At 34.7% G+C, this 15,499-nt stretch overlaps 1 protein-coding gene and 1 non-coding gene across 3 annotated transcripts in view; both read left to right on the top strand.

The window, feature by feature from the left end:
• The window catches only part of Erp44 (endoplasmic reticulum protein 44), an 80,865-nt gene that overhangs the window by 9,841 nt on the left and 55,525 nt on the right, over positions 1 to 15,499 (top strand). Inside the window, exon 1 of one of the 2 annotated variants that reach the window (XM_071600781.1) lies at positions 13,190 to 13,318. The exons of the other annotated variant lie outside the window; for it this stretch is intronic. The gene's annotated coding sequence lies outside the window, so the exon portion shown is untranslated. Of the gene's footprint in view, positions 1 to 13,189; positions 13,319 to 15,499 lie in introns of those variants that run through there. 2 annotated transcript variants of the gene reach the window in all.
• Positions 705 to 868, top strand: LOC114089318 (U1 spliceosomal RNA). Its single transcript, XR_003582146.1, has one exon. It is a non-coding gene; the product is annotated as a U1 spliceosomal RNA (small nuclear RNA).

Raw genomic sequence — 15,499 nt, 5'->3', positions numbered from 1 at the left:
TCACTTGTACGTGTACTTGTACTCCTACCACTTGGAAGTGACTACTAGCCTGGCAATGTACCTCAGAGTTACTTGATCTTGAGCTTCCATTTTCTAAGTGTAAGATGGGGATAAAGACCTCTTCTACAAAGTTGTAAATGTATCTATAGTACATCTGAGGAAATTCTTCTGGTATCTGCTACATAGTAGGTGGTGAGTAAATGTTAGGATTAGGGGAATCAGCAAATGAGTAGATGATTAAAAATATTTTTCAAGTTGCCCATCCAGTCATATTGAAATTGTGTACACTGAAGTATTGAGCTCACAAGACTAGTTTTCATCCACTGTGGTCTTCTGATTCTACTGTTAACTGACAGAAGCAGCTTAAAAATGGGACAGTAAGTGAATAAATGATCTACTTAACTCTGTTTTATAACTATACCTAATTAGTATTGTACTTATTCATTGTATAATTATGAAACTAGTTTAATGGAGGTAATTGTGTTTTGTTGAAGAGTCCACTGGTTTTAGGATTTTAAAAGGCCTGGGGTTGGGGATGTGGCTCAAATGGTAGTGTGCTCGCCTAGCATGCGTGAGGCACTGGGTTCGATTCTCAGCATCACATAGAAACAAAATAAAGATACTGTGTTCACCTAAACTTTTATATATATACATATACATATACATACATATATACATATATATATATATATATAAAGGCCTGGATACTTACCTAGCAGGGGAGATACCATGATCATAAAGGTGGTTTTCCCAGGGTGAATCTCATCCATTGCACTCTGGATGTTCTGACCCCAGAGGCTTCCCCCAATGTGGGAAACTCAATTGCATAATTTGTGGTAGTGGGAGAATTCATTCAAGGTTTCCCCAGTTAAAAGAAGAAGAAAAAAAAATACTTGGGTTTGAACCCTGTTCTGCCACTAATTTGGATAAGTCACTTAGCTTATTTGGATCTTATTCATTTAACAAATATTTTGCTTTTACTATATGCTAGACACTACAAAATTTTGATTTTCTTATTTGTAAAATAGGAGTATGATTCCTCTTTCAGCCTCAGAGTTTCTATGATGATGCAGAGATATCAAATTGATGTTAATAATATGTTTGTAAACTATAAAAATAGTTTATTATTAGCAATTTATTTGCTTTTGTATTAAAAGCAGAAAAGCATATCAAGTTGGATCTTTGTTTCTATCAATCATAATTACCTTTATCACTATTTTGATAAAATCAGGGAAAGTGACAAGTTGATAAGCACTTTAAGAAACCACCACTATTTGGAATCAGACTTTTAAAATAAAAATCATCATCCATTTATTCATTTCAGAGGGTCAAAAGAGAGTACAGTGGGCTGGGGTTGTGGCTCAGTGGTAGAGTACTTGCCTGGCATGCATGAGACACTGGGTTCGATCCTCAGCACTTCATATAAACATGCTGCATGCTTCAAATACATATTTATTATTTGGATTCTTTCTCTAGAAGGCTAATTGTATAATATACATCTGTCTCAGGGAGAGTTGATGCATTATAGAAGTAGTTCTAGGATGTGGATTTCCAGGATTATTAATAATACTAGAAGGTAGAGAGACTTTAAAGCTAGAAAGACTTGCTTCATTTCTGGCTCTCTCTCTTTTTTAGCTGTATGATATTAGACAATTTTCCTTCTCTTTCTGAGCCTCAGTTTTTCTGACTTAAAAGTGGAGCTAATTATTTGCAAGGCTGTAATATTAAGATACATGTCCACAGAGTACTACATTGCATTGTGTCTGGTATATAGGAGATGTTTGTTTTGTAAAGTATTGGGTAGAGAAGAGCAGTGTACTGGACAAATGGAGTCACTGTGAAATGGAGAAAGTATGATGTACGTGGCTAGCGCTTGTGCTGACCATCCTTTTGTGACTGTACTGTCTTTTTAAAAAATATATATATTTGTAGTTGTTGATGGACTTTTTATTTTATTCACTAATTTATATGTGGTGCTGAGAATCAAACCCAGTGCCTCATGCATGCCGGGCAAGCACTCTACCACTGAGCCACAACCCTAGCCCAACTGTACTCTCTTTTGACCCTCTGAAATGAATAAATGGATGATGCTTTTTATTTTAAAAGTCTGATTCCAAATAGTAGTGGTTTCTTAAAGTGCTTATCAACTTGTCACTTTCCCCTGGTTTTTATCAAAATAGTGACAAAGGTAATTATGATTGATAGAAATAAAGATCCAACTTGATATGCTTTTCTGCTTTTAATACAAAAGCAAATAAATTTCTATAAGTGGTATGGTGAAAGTGGGGAAGTAAGCTTTTGCTCTTGCTATTTGAAAGGTATCATTAGTTTCATATTTCTAGAAAAGCATCATTTCTATTACTTTGAGCATTCAAAAACTATATCTCTGACTTGTAATTGACTAGATATGGAAAATGATGATGATTCTTAGAAATATATAATCTTTCTCCAGTAAGGGAAGAGTAGATTATTACTACAGACTTTAGGTCACTGAAAATATGAAAAAATAAATTCCTATATGTGTAAGTGTGGAAGATTCCAAATTTCTGGTATATAGCTTTATTTGCTCTGATAAGTCTGACTTACATGCACAGTATTTAGCCCTTAAACATTGCTTCCAATAGATTGTAAATTTATTTACACAGAAAGCATGTGTAATATTTACTACTTTTAGTAAGTTTTGGCCATAAGCCAAATCTGTTATAACAGATCTTTTGAAATTTGGATACTGTGATGAAAGTATTTAGTGAGAATCCATTGGCAGATGAAATAATTTATGATGGGCATTTCAGTTTAGATTAAGAAAAGTTAATTGTATGGTTTTACTTTTCTAAAGTAAATTTTCTAATCTCATAATACTTAAACCTTTCATTATTGGAAAGATCAGGAATTGGTTGGAAGAGAGGGAAAATTGTATTTTCCAGTCCACAGTTAAGAAGAACTCCTTGGTACACAATGGTTATTATCTTCAACAAAAGAGTGATTTAAAACATAACAATATGGGGCTGGGGTTATGGCTCAGCGGTAGAGTGCTTGCCTCGTACGTGTGAGGCCCTGGGTTCAATCCTCAGTACCACATAAAAATAAATAAGTGAAATAAAAGTATTATAAAAAATAATAATAATAAAATAAAATATGGGTCATTGACTTATCACTATCTACCTTGAAAAACAAACAAAAAACCATAACAACATGAATATTCAAGAAATAGCTTTTAATTCTGAGAAGTATCCAGTGTTGTGTCGTGTCATGCAGCAAAATAATCAGATTTACATTGCACATAAGGCTCCTGTGTTTGATGTCTTTCTAGCTTACTTTATTTGGGGAATACTCATTTGTGCAGTAGTATCTAGCTTTCCTGGGTCATCCACTTCTAATGCAAGTGGATTGTGGTATTTGAGGAAACTAGCAGAGAGCTTTTTTATATTTCCATATAAGTAGTTAGTTAATAAAGATTCCTGAATATTGTGAAGATAGTATAAAAGATGTTTTCTGAGTGGCCTTAAATGCACTTTTATTTGTGTTGTTTAAAGGCTTTTTAAGGTTTAAGAAAGGCATAAGGGTGTCTTTAGGGTACATTTTCTTTTAAGAGAAAGCAGAGTTCTTGTTTTCAAAGTTTATTGACTCATTGTCAGGGACTGGGATAGTTTATATCAATAAATTATATTAGGTAATTAAAACCAGTACCAATAAAAGAAACCAAATGTGTGTGTAAATATAATTTTTTTCTTTTTTTGGTATTGGGGGTTGAACCCAGGGGCACTTAACTGCTGAGCCACATCCCCAGTCCTTTTTAAATATTTTATTTAGAGACAGGTCTCACTGAGTTGCTTAGGGCCTCTCTAAGTTGCTGAGGCTGGCTTTGAACTCGCAATCCTCCTGCCTCAGCCTCCTGAGCTGCTGGTATTACAGGTGTGTGCCACCATGCCTGGCATAACTTTTTTTTTTTTAAATGGAAATCATTAAAAAATAATGGGAAGCATTTCTCTTTAAATATAAATATAGATGCTGAAATTATATTTGTTAGTACTTTTGCTGTAAGTCTGGAATGACACCTTTTATCAAGGATGAATAGTTTCATCTGTTGAGGATAGGCAGAGCCTATGTGACTGTGTTTGCTTTGCATCTGTGAAAACTTTTAAGTTTGTAAATTGAAAGTTTGTAAGTAGAGGACCCTCTTTCTCTTCCTGGAGGCTATAATTTTTCTGTTAAGATATTTTTTCTTACATATTTCTAAGAACTTTACAGTTCAGGAAAATTATTCCCCTTCATATGTTTTTTCAATTTCTTTTCTCTTTTTTGTTTATTCTATTTTTTTTACAGCATTTTTATAGAGTGTGCTCATACATGTATGTTTAACCTTTTATTTTTGGATTATAAATATTAGAAAGACCTTCCTCATTGTAAGGTGTAGAAGTAATTCTCACATGTTGTAGGGATGAGCATAATTTTCCTATTTATCAGTAAGTGAAATTATTGCAGCAATTTCAGTGAACATTTTGCTTTTAGTAATTCAAACAACAGTTTTCATATAAGAAGTCTATAGTCTTCTAAATGGATCACTTAGTCAAATAAGTATCAAATGTGAAGCCTACAAAAATATGTAATTTATAATTTTTTTTCTGTATCCTGAAATGTAAAGAGAACATTAAAATAGAATCAGAAACTTTAGAGATTACTCAGCAATAAATTATCTGTTTACTGCTTAACTCATCTCACTTTCCTATTCAGTTCTTTAGCCCCCATTATCCTCTTATAGTCTCTGCTTTCTTTAGGTCAGAATAGTAGTTATTCACAATTACAAACTTGAAGGGGGTAATAGTTTATCTAGCTGTAGAATATTCTCCCCTTCTACTTTATGCATGGCAGTCCTTGACAACTATGTTCTTGACAAACGGCAGAATGGCCATTTGTCTTCAGGTTGAAAACTTGCTACAATAGAGGTCTTACAGGAAAATCCAATCTGTTGTAAAGTCATGCCACTAGAAAGTTTTGCCTCACAGAGCTGAACACATTCACCTTTCTCTTCTACATGTTGATCACAGTTCTACCAGTAGAGCTCACCAAGAACCTATCCACCAATTCTTGTACAGGCTCATGACATCCTCAGATGAGAACCCTTGGGGATGGAAGCACTGAGCCAAGTAGGGCCTACAGGAAATTGATGACACATCTTGCCCTTTAAGAGCTTATAGTCTACCTATAGAGAGTTTCATGATGAAGCAAAAAAAAAAAAAAAAAAAAAGACATGCCACAAGTACTGTAAAGTTTCTTTCTAGAAAGCATTCTAGAAGAATTAGTGCAGAAAAAGGGCAGAGAACACTGACTAGGTTAGATGAATAGAGTTGTTTCTATGAATGAAGTTAAGTGATTAAGACTGGCTCTGGAAGTTCAAGTTGTATATCATTGGAAGATAAAGTTCTGGTAGGTTAGGGCCAAAATGTAAAGAGCTGTGGACTTGTCCTCCAGTGAGCTGCCTTAGAAATTTGGTTATAGGGAGCTAACATAGTCCAGGGTTTTTTTTTTTTTTTAATTTTTAATTAAATATTTTTTTATACCAGGGATTAACACAGCCATTTAACCACTGAGCCATACCTCCAGCACCCCACCCCTCTTTTGAGACAGGGTTTCACTAAGTTGCTGACACTAGTATTGAACTTGCTATCCTCCTGCCTCAGCTTCCTGAGTCTCTGGGAATACAGATGTGCATCCCCATGCCTGAATAGTCCAGCATTTTAATAAAGATGAATATAATAGCAGAGCATGTGCAGATTAATAAAATATTTAATATAATGACTGCTACTACAAGAAAAACAAAACTTTCTGTATATTAAAAAAACTACCTTTTAAGACAAAAAAAAATCTAGTTTGACTAGGTAAAAATTTTTTTTTAAATTTTATATTTTTTTGCTTGTTGATCGACCTTTATTTTATTCATTTATTTATATGTGGTGCTGAGAATTGAACCCAGTGCCTCATACATGAGAGGCAAGCACTGTACCACTGAGCCACAACCCCAACCCAGTAAAAAATTATTAAAAACCATATTAACTGAAAAAATAATTTGACAAAAATAAGACCAAACACATCTACCATACCAATAACCATAAATTTAACTGACTTATTGAAATTTTTTCATATTGAAGCACAAAGTAAAGTTCAACTGCATTCTGAAAGCCAGAGATGCTTTTAAAGTAATGATTTTTCTTTTATAAGAAAGTTATTCTAGAACTAATTGAATACAGAAAAGAAGAAGACTGTTGTTTCATGGAAAACAGTTTTCATTGAAGGTTGTTTACTCACCAAAAAATAATCAGGGCCATGTGTTTAGTAGTGAAATTAAGGCATTCTTTAATGTGAGCTATTTCCTTCACATTTTGCAGTGTAGAATGTATATACCAATAGCAAAAGCTGGTAAATAGGAGGATTAAATAATTTGTTATATAATTTAGGAGATATCAGGGTGTAGTCAGCATAAACTGTGAAACTTTTTAAAAATTGCGAAGTGAAAACAGTGGCCAATGTTTAGGATACCAAAACGCTTAGTATATCAAAACAACGCAGTGTAGTATGTTGGCTGTGTTCCTGTCATACTTCCCATTTCTCCTTCATCTCCCAAATATTGTCTCCTCGTCTCAAGGTCTACCCCTGGGGGGAGCCCACATGAAGATAGGCTGCCATTTTTCCTATAAAATTTCCTGTGTTCTGAGAATGCCTGCTTTGATCCTTACAGTGTCATTTTACGTGTTTCTCTACATCCAGTGTTTCCTCTATACCAGTTGTTGGGCTTGGTTAGATTGATATTAAGTTTAATTTCTTGTTGTTAATAACACTTAGCAAATGGTACTGTATTTCTTATTGCATCCCACCCAGAAGCATATCTGGTTTTCCCACTTTAATTGATATTAAGATTGTTCAGGGGGCTGGGGTTGTAGCTCAGTGGTAGAATGCTCACCTAGGGAGGCACCGGGTTCAATCCTCAGCACCACATCAAAATAAATAAATAAAATAAAGGTATTGTGTCCAACTACAACTAAAACATAAATATATATACATAAAAGATTGTTCAGTAACAATGTCCATACAGTTGCTACATGTTAAAATTAACTCAAGCCTAATTGAATACCTGGCAAAAAGGGAGTGCTGACATACAAAGTGATTCTCATTGTCCAGTGCCCAGCAGTTATTTTCTTTTTAGAATAGATAATGATTTTGTAGGAAGTATGCTTGACTCTTAAAATATTTAAGTGTGAAAATCTGTTTTAATATGTAAATGAAGTCTGATGATCTCAAGTAATGTAAACTCCATATATTTGTACTACTCCCACAGTATCTAGCATGTAATAGAAGACTCAGTGAAATATTTGTAGAATGAGTGATGGAACAAAAAAATACATGAACCAACGTGTATATAGACTATTCGTGTTAGTCTACTTTCTGCTACTGTGACAAAATACCTGAGAAAAGGGGAAAGATTTATATTGACTCATGATTTCAGAAGTTTCAGTCCATGGTCACTTGGCCTGTTGCCTTTGGGCCTGTGGTGACGCATTTTATCATGGCAGGGAGTGTGTGGTAGAGGAGGCTGCTCACCTCATGTTAACCATGAAGGAAAGAGAAGAAGGGGCTGGGGTCCCTCAGTGGTCTAAATTCCTTTCAGTAGGCCTTACCTTCTGAAGGTTCTACCACCTAATGCCACAGGCTGGCAACCAAGCATAAGCACATGGCTTTTGTGGGAATTTTAACTAATTCTGTCCCATTGAAGGAATGAATGCCTGTAGACACTTAAACTGAACAATAAGTATGCCATTTGTGGTAACTTTGAAATAAATATTTATGTTTTTAAGTTTCTGCTTTTTGAGAAAAATAATAGTGAATGATTAGTGATAATATTATTAATAATATCAATCATGTCATTAGTATTATTGATAAAAATTATGTAATCAATTCTAGATTATGCTTTCCCACCTATTTTAATACATCTGTGTCAATTAAATTGAAATATTCACAGAATTGAAACTTGGGATTTAATGGGTTAAGATCTAAACCATAACAGTTCTGTTTAAGGCAACTTTGTTTCATCAGGCATCCTGGGCAGGAAGTACAGTGCATCTCAAAGTGCAGCAGTTGTAATTTTCTCTCATTTGCAGTTATTTGTTCTGGAAAGTTAGGTACAAGGACCACTGCTGGTTAATATTGGGAGATAATTATAAATAGGACATTGTCTCCTCGTTACTACCACTTCTCACCCCTGGGCTCCAGTGTGTGTGCAGAAAAGGGTGCTATGTGGTGCTAAGGATCATCTTGACTTTTCTCCTCATTCTGATGCTTCATTAGTGCTGACATTGCTAGAAGTCTGGGATCTAGAAGAGCACAGTATGGTGATTTTAAGAAAAGAATCCTTTCCACACATGGAGAAACTCACACCAGCTCCAAAAATCTTTTTATATCAGGAACATCCTCTCTGAAGGTTAGACAAATACCTTGTCTCTTTCAGATAAATTAGTTTGTACCATTTTTAGATATAGCGAAGAATAAAATACATACAACATCAATTTTTTTTTGTTTTGCTTTTTTAATTGATGCATTATATGTAATAATTAGTGGTATTTATTCTTACATATTTGTGTACAGACATCAGTTTTATTTTTTAACTTTTTTTTAAATTTATTCATTTTAGTCACATACAACACGAGGATACACGCTGACATTTTCACAAAAGTATGGAACACAATTTCCTCCAATTCGTCCCTAGCACTTTTCCCCCACCCTCCCTCCCCCCTCCACAGTCCCTCTTCAATCCATTTACAGTTTACTTTTTTTTTTAATTGATGTCCTGTGGATTATACTCAATGTGTGGCCCCACCTTGCCATATCCATGCATGAACATGAAAGTTCAGTCAGATACATTCTATTGTTCTTCCCTTTTCCTGTCCCTTCCTCCTCGTCCTCCATCCCATTCTTCTAGACTACTGATCTTTCCTCTATTTTGATGAAATTCCCTCTCCCTTTTTTTCCCTTTCCCTTTCTCTTTGTAGTTGTTGCACACACACCTCCCCCGCCCCCATTTTGGATTAGATTTTGTATATCAGAGAAAACATTCGACCTTTGACATTTTGGGACTATCTAATTTCACTTAGCTCGATAGTCTCCACTTCCATCCATTTACTGCAAATGCCAAAACAGACATCATTTTTTAATGGAAATCCATGCATGATCAAATGACTTCAAAAAATATGAATTTCAACAATTTTTGTTTCCTTATTTTTTGTCTGTGGTTGCTTTTGCTGACTGGGATTAGATTATTTAATTTTGCATTTTTTGTTACAGATTTGTTTTCTCAAACATGTCTGCACATATTTTGAGTTAGTGGAGAATTCTTATTATTGTTCTTATATTATGTTCCTTTATAAATGCAGATTCCGTCAAAGTGGGTTGCACTGATACTATAGGATGGTTGTAACACTAAGCAATTTAAGGGTTAAAGTAGCTTCCTAGCGTTACTCTACACTTAGTCCTATTTTTTCTTTCTCTTTGAACTTCTAGTTCATTATAATGCTTCTGGGAATACTAACACTGTGAGATGTGCCTTGATTGATACCCAGCTTCAAGGCCCTTAGTCCCTGTCAGCTTCAGCATCTTTTCTCCAGGGATCTTTCAACCTCTCTAGCTCCTTGCAGCCAACTGCAAACCTTTATGCTTCTGTTGACTGCCAGCTTAATGCAAAACTGAGAATAAGAGTGGACTGACACTGCACTCAGAGAAGTGGCCTCCAGGGAGGAGAAGCAGCCTGGGTCCCATGGCATTGGGACTTAGGGTGGTAGGCTTACTTGTCAGTCTGGATTAAAAATGTGAGAGAGCAGTTGTCTGGTTTATCACTTATTTTTTGTTATAGGGAAGAAAGTTTGTAAAGAGCTTTGAAAAAATCTCTGAACAGAAAGACAAGTAAATGAAAGATTTAGTAAAAGTACACTAAGCTATTACTGCAAAAAGCCTGGTGGAAGTAATGCCAACTGAGAATAGTAATGCTACCCAGAAGAAACATCCTTTATTGACACTTCTATTTAATGTCAATTAATATGCAAAATATCTACTTAAGATGTTTTTTAAGCATCAAACAGTATACTTTTAAAAAGTAACATCTGTGAGTTTCTAATAAGATTACAGATGCTACATTTTTCTAAAATCACAGCAATGTACATGTCATTGGAGAATTGTCACTTGAGTCCTGCCTGTTCTTGTGTGCATATAAGAGGACCACAACCATCATGCATAGTTTTGCATGAACTTATATGCTTGCTGCTAGAATAAAAGGCTTAAGCAATGCTTCCTAAACTTTAATGTGCATAGGAATCAATCTGGGGATCTTATTAAAATGAAGGCTCTGATTTATTAATCTGAGCTGAAACCTGATGTTCTTCATTTCTTACAAGCTTCCAGGTGATGCCAGTGCTGCTGGTTCAGGGGCCACACTTGGAATAATAAGGTTTTAAGATATTGAATTTTAAACAAATTTACTGTAAAGAAATACTTCTTATTTTCTAACTTATTTACTAAGACATTCCAATAAAGTCTAGCAAATACTTCTTGCTAACAAATAATATTTGATAACCTCTTCTTGGGATTATTAGCCTCAAGTCCTAAAAGTTCCAAATGGGCTGGATTTTTATCCACTAATGTGACATAGTGCGCTCTCTCTCTCTCTCTCTCTCGCTCTCGCTCTCTGAGAGAGAGCGAGAGAGAGAGAATTTACTAATGGTTCTTTTTATTTCTTCCCAGCCTTATTAAAGTATAATTGACAAATAAAAATTACATGTATTTATAGTGTACAATATGGTATTTTGATATATGTATACATTGCAAGATGATTAAATCAAGCTGATTACCATACCTGTCACCTTACATACTTATCATTTTTTGTGATGAGAATATTTGAGATCAAATTTCTTAGCAACTTTCAAGAATAAGATATATTATTATCAACTGTAGTCACCACACTGTGCATAATAGATCTTAAAGCTGTTTTTATATGTGGATAGTAAGTGCTGAAGTGCCTGTAAATCATGTCAAAGAACAGTGTGGGGAGCCAGAGAAGGTATCACTAAGAGCTCATGACAGCTCTTAGATAATGATATAGAGGAGGGGCTTTTGTGACAGGTGGTAAGATCACTTCAGAGATTCCTTGTAAGTCTATGAATTCTCACCGAGTATTTTTCTTTTTACCATCAACTAATTAAAATCAAATTGCAGTATAACTTCATTCTAATTTGATAATCTTATTTTCTTAAACATCTTCAAAACATTTCTTGGCTATATGATTTCTGGACCTTTACCTCCCACTTCTCATCTCCAGCATCGAGATGAGAATTCTCATATCTGAATTGTTAGTGTATTAACATAATCTATATCCATGTATTCATTTAATACATATTTGAATCCTTTTGTGTACAGTAGGGTATGTTAGTAGGTGATCTATGGGATAAAATTTGAATAAGGTGCAGTCTCTACTTTTGAAAGTATTAATAATCTGTTGGAGGAAGTAAGTTCTCAATACAAATATCCAGTTTGAGGACAAAATTACTATGCTTCTTTCCTTAATAAAGAATAAGAAATTAATGCCCTACAGAAAGTGCTCTACAAGTTCACAGAGGAGAGAAATGGATTGCTGTTTTCTGGAACCACAAGGAAGGGCTTCAAGAAAACATAGCTTTTGAATTGGGTCCTAAAAATTAGATAGGCTTTCTTAGCTGTTCTGAAAGAGAAAATTGCATGAGTAAGACATAGAGGCATAAGAATAATGAGACATTTTTTAAGAATTGCAGGTGCTGTAGACCCCTTGCATTCTGAATTTATAACTTCTAGGATTTGTACTGTTTGTGTGACCTTTGAAAGGATCATGTAGCAATTTTTATGAGTTACTGATTTTATTTCCTTGCTGAGAGCCTAGTGTTTCAAGTCAATGAGTGAGGCTAGTGGTTGGCTTAGCATTCATATCTTAGTCCATTTTTATTCTTCTCTGTTCACTTTCATTTTCATTTTGTCAGATGTTATGTGAAAAGACATTTTAGCTTAAATGATTTAGGATTTGTGAAGATCTTGGTACAGTTCCTCTTAGTTGCCAAGGGTCTATCAAACACAGGGTGACCATATAATTTATGCCTGAACTGGGACCCCCTGAAGATTGAAATAGATGGTACTATTAATAAAATTCCAGGGCAGTGGACATGATCTGGGAGGGGTCTCTCAAGTAAGCTAGGATATATATGACTAACTAGAATGTATGGTTATTCTAAAAGTAGTTCATTTTAGTTAGAATATGACGTATAAATTGAAAGCAGGATGTGATTCAGGAAAGCAGGTACAAGTTAGTTTGTGAATGGCCCTAACTGCTAAGTGAAGGAGTTAAAACTTTTTGTCTTATTCTATAGACAGAAAACCATTGGAGGTTTTTGGCAGAGGAATTGAAGTACATGAAGCAGCATTCAGAAAGATTAGCCTCTGGGCAGAGTAAATTGAAGTGAGACATCCAATTTAGAGAGTATCATGATCGTTCCCATTAAAAGTATATTTTTGGATGGCAACCACTGGTCTTAATGTACTAGGAAGTTGCATTTGTTTTTTTAAATTACGTACAGAGAAACTGTAATAATTCATTTCCATGTGTATTATTATTGGTGTTAATTCATGATTCTGAAGAAAATTCTGTTGGATTATTGCCTTGTTTAATTGTTAATTTCTTTTTGAGAGAGAGAGAGAATTTTATCATATTTATTTTTTAGTTTTCGGTGGATACAACATCTTTATTTTATTTTTATGTGGTGCTAAGGATCGAACCCAGCGCCCCACGCATGCCAGGTGAGCGCGCTACCGCTTGAGCCACATCCCCAGCCCAATTGTTGATATTTTTAATAGAGGAACAGCACTGGGGCTTAGCAATGAATACCTGAATATTTATATGTAATAGTATTATAGCATGGGTATATTGTTAATATTGTAGCAATTGAGAGAATGCTTAATAAAAAGTCTTGCTGAAATTTATTTCTAAAATACTTTGCTTTATCATGTAATAAACTTTATTATTGGTATCTTTTTTCAATTTGAGCTTAATCTAGAGAAAATTTTAATTTATCAGTAACTCACATTCCCTTGCTTGCTTTTTCCCCTTTTCTCTTCCCGTCCCATGGAGCAGGTTGGACTAATGAGAAAGAAAAGCCATTTTCTACCAGGAAAGCCAGAGCTTCATGGAAGAACGACTCAGTCCTTGAAGGACTAATCATGAAGTAGTGGAGAAGAAGATATTCTGGGTAGAGCAGACCATGTATGCAAATAGAGGGAGGCAAAAAAGTGGGGCTTTTTTTGGGAGAAGCAGCTGTCTGATGGGTGGCTTCAAAGTACTGTGGAAATGGGACTAGGCTGGTATTACCATCCAATTAGGTGGCCTTTACGGGAAGTTTAAGGAAAGCTTTGTAGTTCTCATAGGTACCTCAGTTTTTAAAAACCTTCTGTGTAATGGAAGAAAACATTTTTTACTTGCTGACAAATTAATTACAATTTAAAGCTAGTCTGTCACTGTTTCTTAAATGAGTTTTTGTATAATATTACCCATTTCACTGGTATGCCTTTCTACATGTAAGATCACTAGATATCCCAGACTGAGATGTTTAACAGTTGGTACAGTAAATGCATGTTCGAGATAGTATGTAATGAATTGTGGAGGATGATTGGAGTTGTCTTGCTCCCTGCTTTCTATAACAAGAAAATAAGCTAATTAACTGAAGAGAATGACGAAGTTGTAAAATACTTTCTATGTTTCTATCTGTATATTTATATGTTGTCTGTCCTATATTCTTCATAGAAGATCTTAATAGTCATGGAAAATATAACCTCTAGTGATGAAATATTATTAAGAATTTTCTTGTAACTTTTTGTTTATTTAAAAAAATTAAAAGTTTCCTTCCAATCTAAGTTTAAAAAAAAAAAATTAATGATTCCCATCCTCCCTTCCTGACCTGCAGCTAACTGTCTTTATTTTACTTAAGCCCTGTAGTGTTTGACACATAAAGATGTTTCCCTAGGAGAATCTTATTTCTGCCCAGGGCTGACATGAAAAGAAACAATTTGTCAGACTAGTGGAGCTTGCTAAGAATTCAAATAAACAACCTGTCTTTCCTTTCATACTGCATATTAATAGAAATGTTAATTATAATAAGAGAAGGTTCCTTTCCTCCCTTGGGAAAGAGAGATTTTTGGGTCAGAGACAGTTTCCTTGCTTTGGACTCTTCTACAAACACAGATGTTAACGTAATGCCAGTCTTATCAGTGGCATATTTATTAGTGCAGTGCTATTAAGTAATAGTTGTCTATTTAATGCAGCCAAGTTGATCATTGCCTCATTTATGCCATTACCTATCATGTAAAAATATTCTTGCCATGTAAATATTTCAAAGTCAAAGGCAATTAACTTTAGTATGTTAATGTAAATTCTCTGCAAACCTATATTTGAATAGGTGATAACAAACTCTTCAGATTCAGGATCGCTTGGATTATACAAATTAAAATCATCACCATATCTGTAATCTAGCATTTATTACATTTGCTTCTCTCTGTGTCACTGTTACTAGATTGATAGCTCCTGGAGGCACAGTATACCATGCCTTAGTGCCCTCAGTACCTAGTAGACTCTTAAATACTGGTATTTAATGACTTGACTTTGATAATGACCAGCTTTATTGCTGTGTGATAATATTTTTCTGTTTTCTTAAGTTTTTCTCCAACATATAACTATAAAATCTTGCTGTATCAATATAATTGGGTTCCACAGTTATTGAGAGTTGGTCATAAATTTATAAGGGAAGTATCAGTAAGATGTTGAGTGATTATAGAGGAGAAAATACTTCTTTCCTCAGCCATCTCTAGGTTCATGCCTGAGATCCCTGTATCAAAAGACAGATTATCAAGAGAAAAGTATGCAAATTTATTTAAAAAATAATGATGTAAGGTTCCCTGCCCCCCCTTCTTTTTTTTGTTTCCCCAGTACTGGGAATTGAACTCAGTACTCAGTGGCCCTCTACCACTGAAATACATCTCAGCCTTTAAAATTTTTTTTTTTAATTGAGATAGGATCTTGCTAAATTACCCAGACTTGTCTTGAACTTGCAATCCTCCCACCTATCCTCCCTAGTAGTGGGGTTATAGGTGTGTGCCACTGCACCTGGCTTAATACAGTTTTGTGTGATGTGAGATCATTCAGAAATGATGACCTAAAGAAACAAGGGAAACTGTATTCTTATCCTTTGATGAAGAATGGATATTTATGTAGAAAGAAGTATGGAAAAAAGTCATGCAGAAAGAAGTGTGGACAAAAGGATGTATGATCTAATGGGTAATGTCAGATTGTCCTTGGTGTCTTTGCATCTTCTGAGATGGGGATATTCTTTTCTTCTATGGAGGTTATTTATTCCATGAGGGTCTTATAACCTACTTTAGAAAGTCAGAGAAT

This window comes from Marmota flaviventris, chromosome 13 (genome assembly GCF_047511675.1).
Source record: "Marmota flaviventris isolate mMarFla1 chromosome 13, mMarFla1.hap1, whole genome shotgun sequence".
NCBI lineage: Eukaryota > Metazoa > Chordata > Mammalia > Rodentia > Sciuridae > Marmota > Marmota flaviventris.
This window is presented reverse-complemented; position numbering and strand designations above follow the sequence as displayed.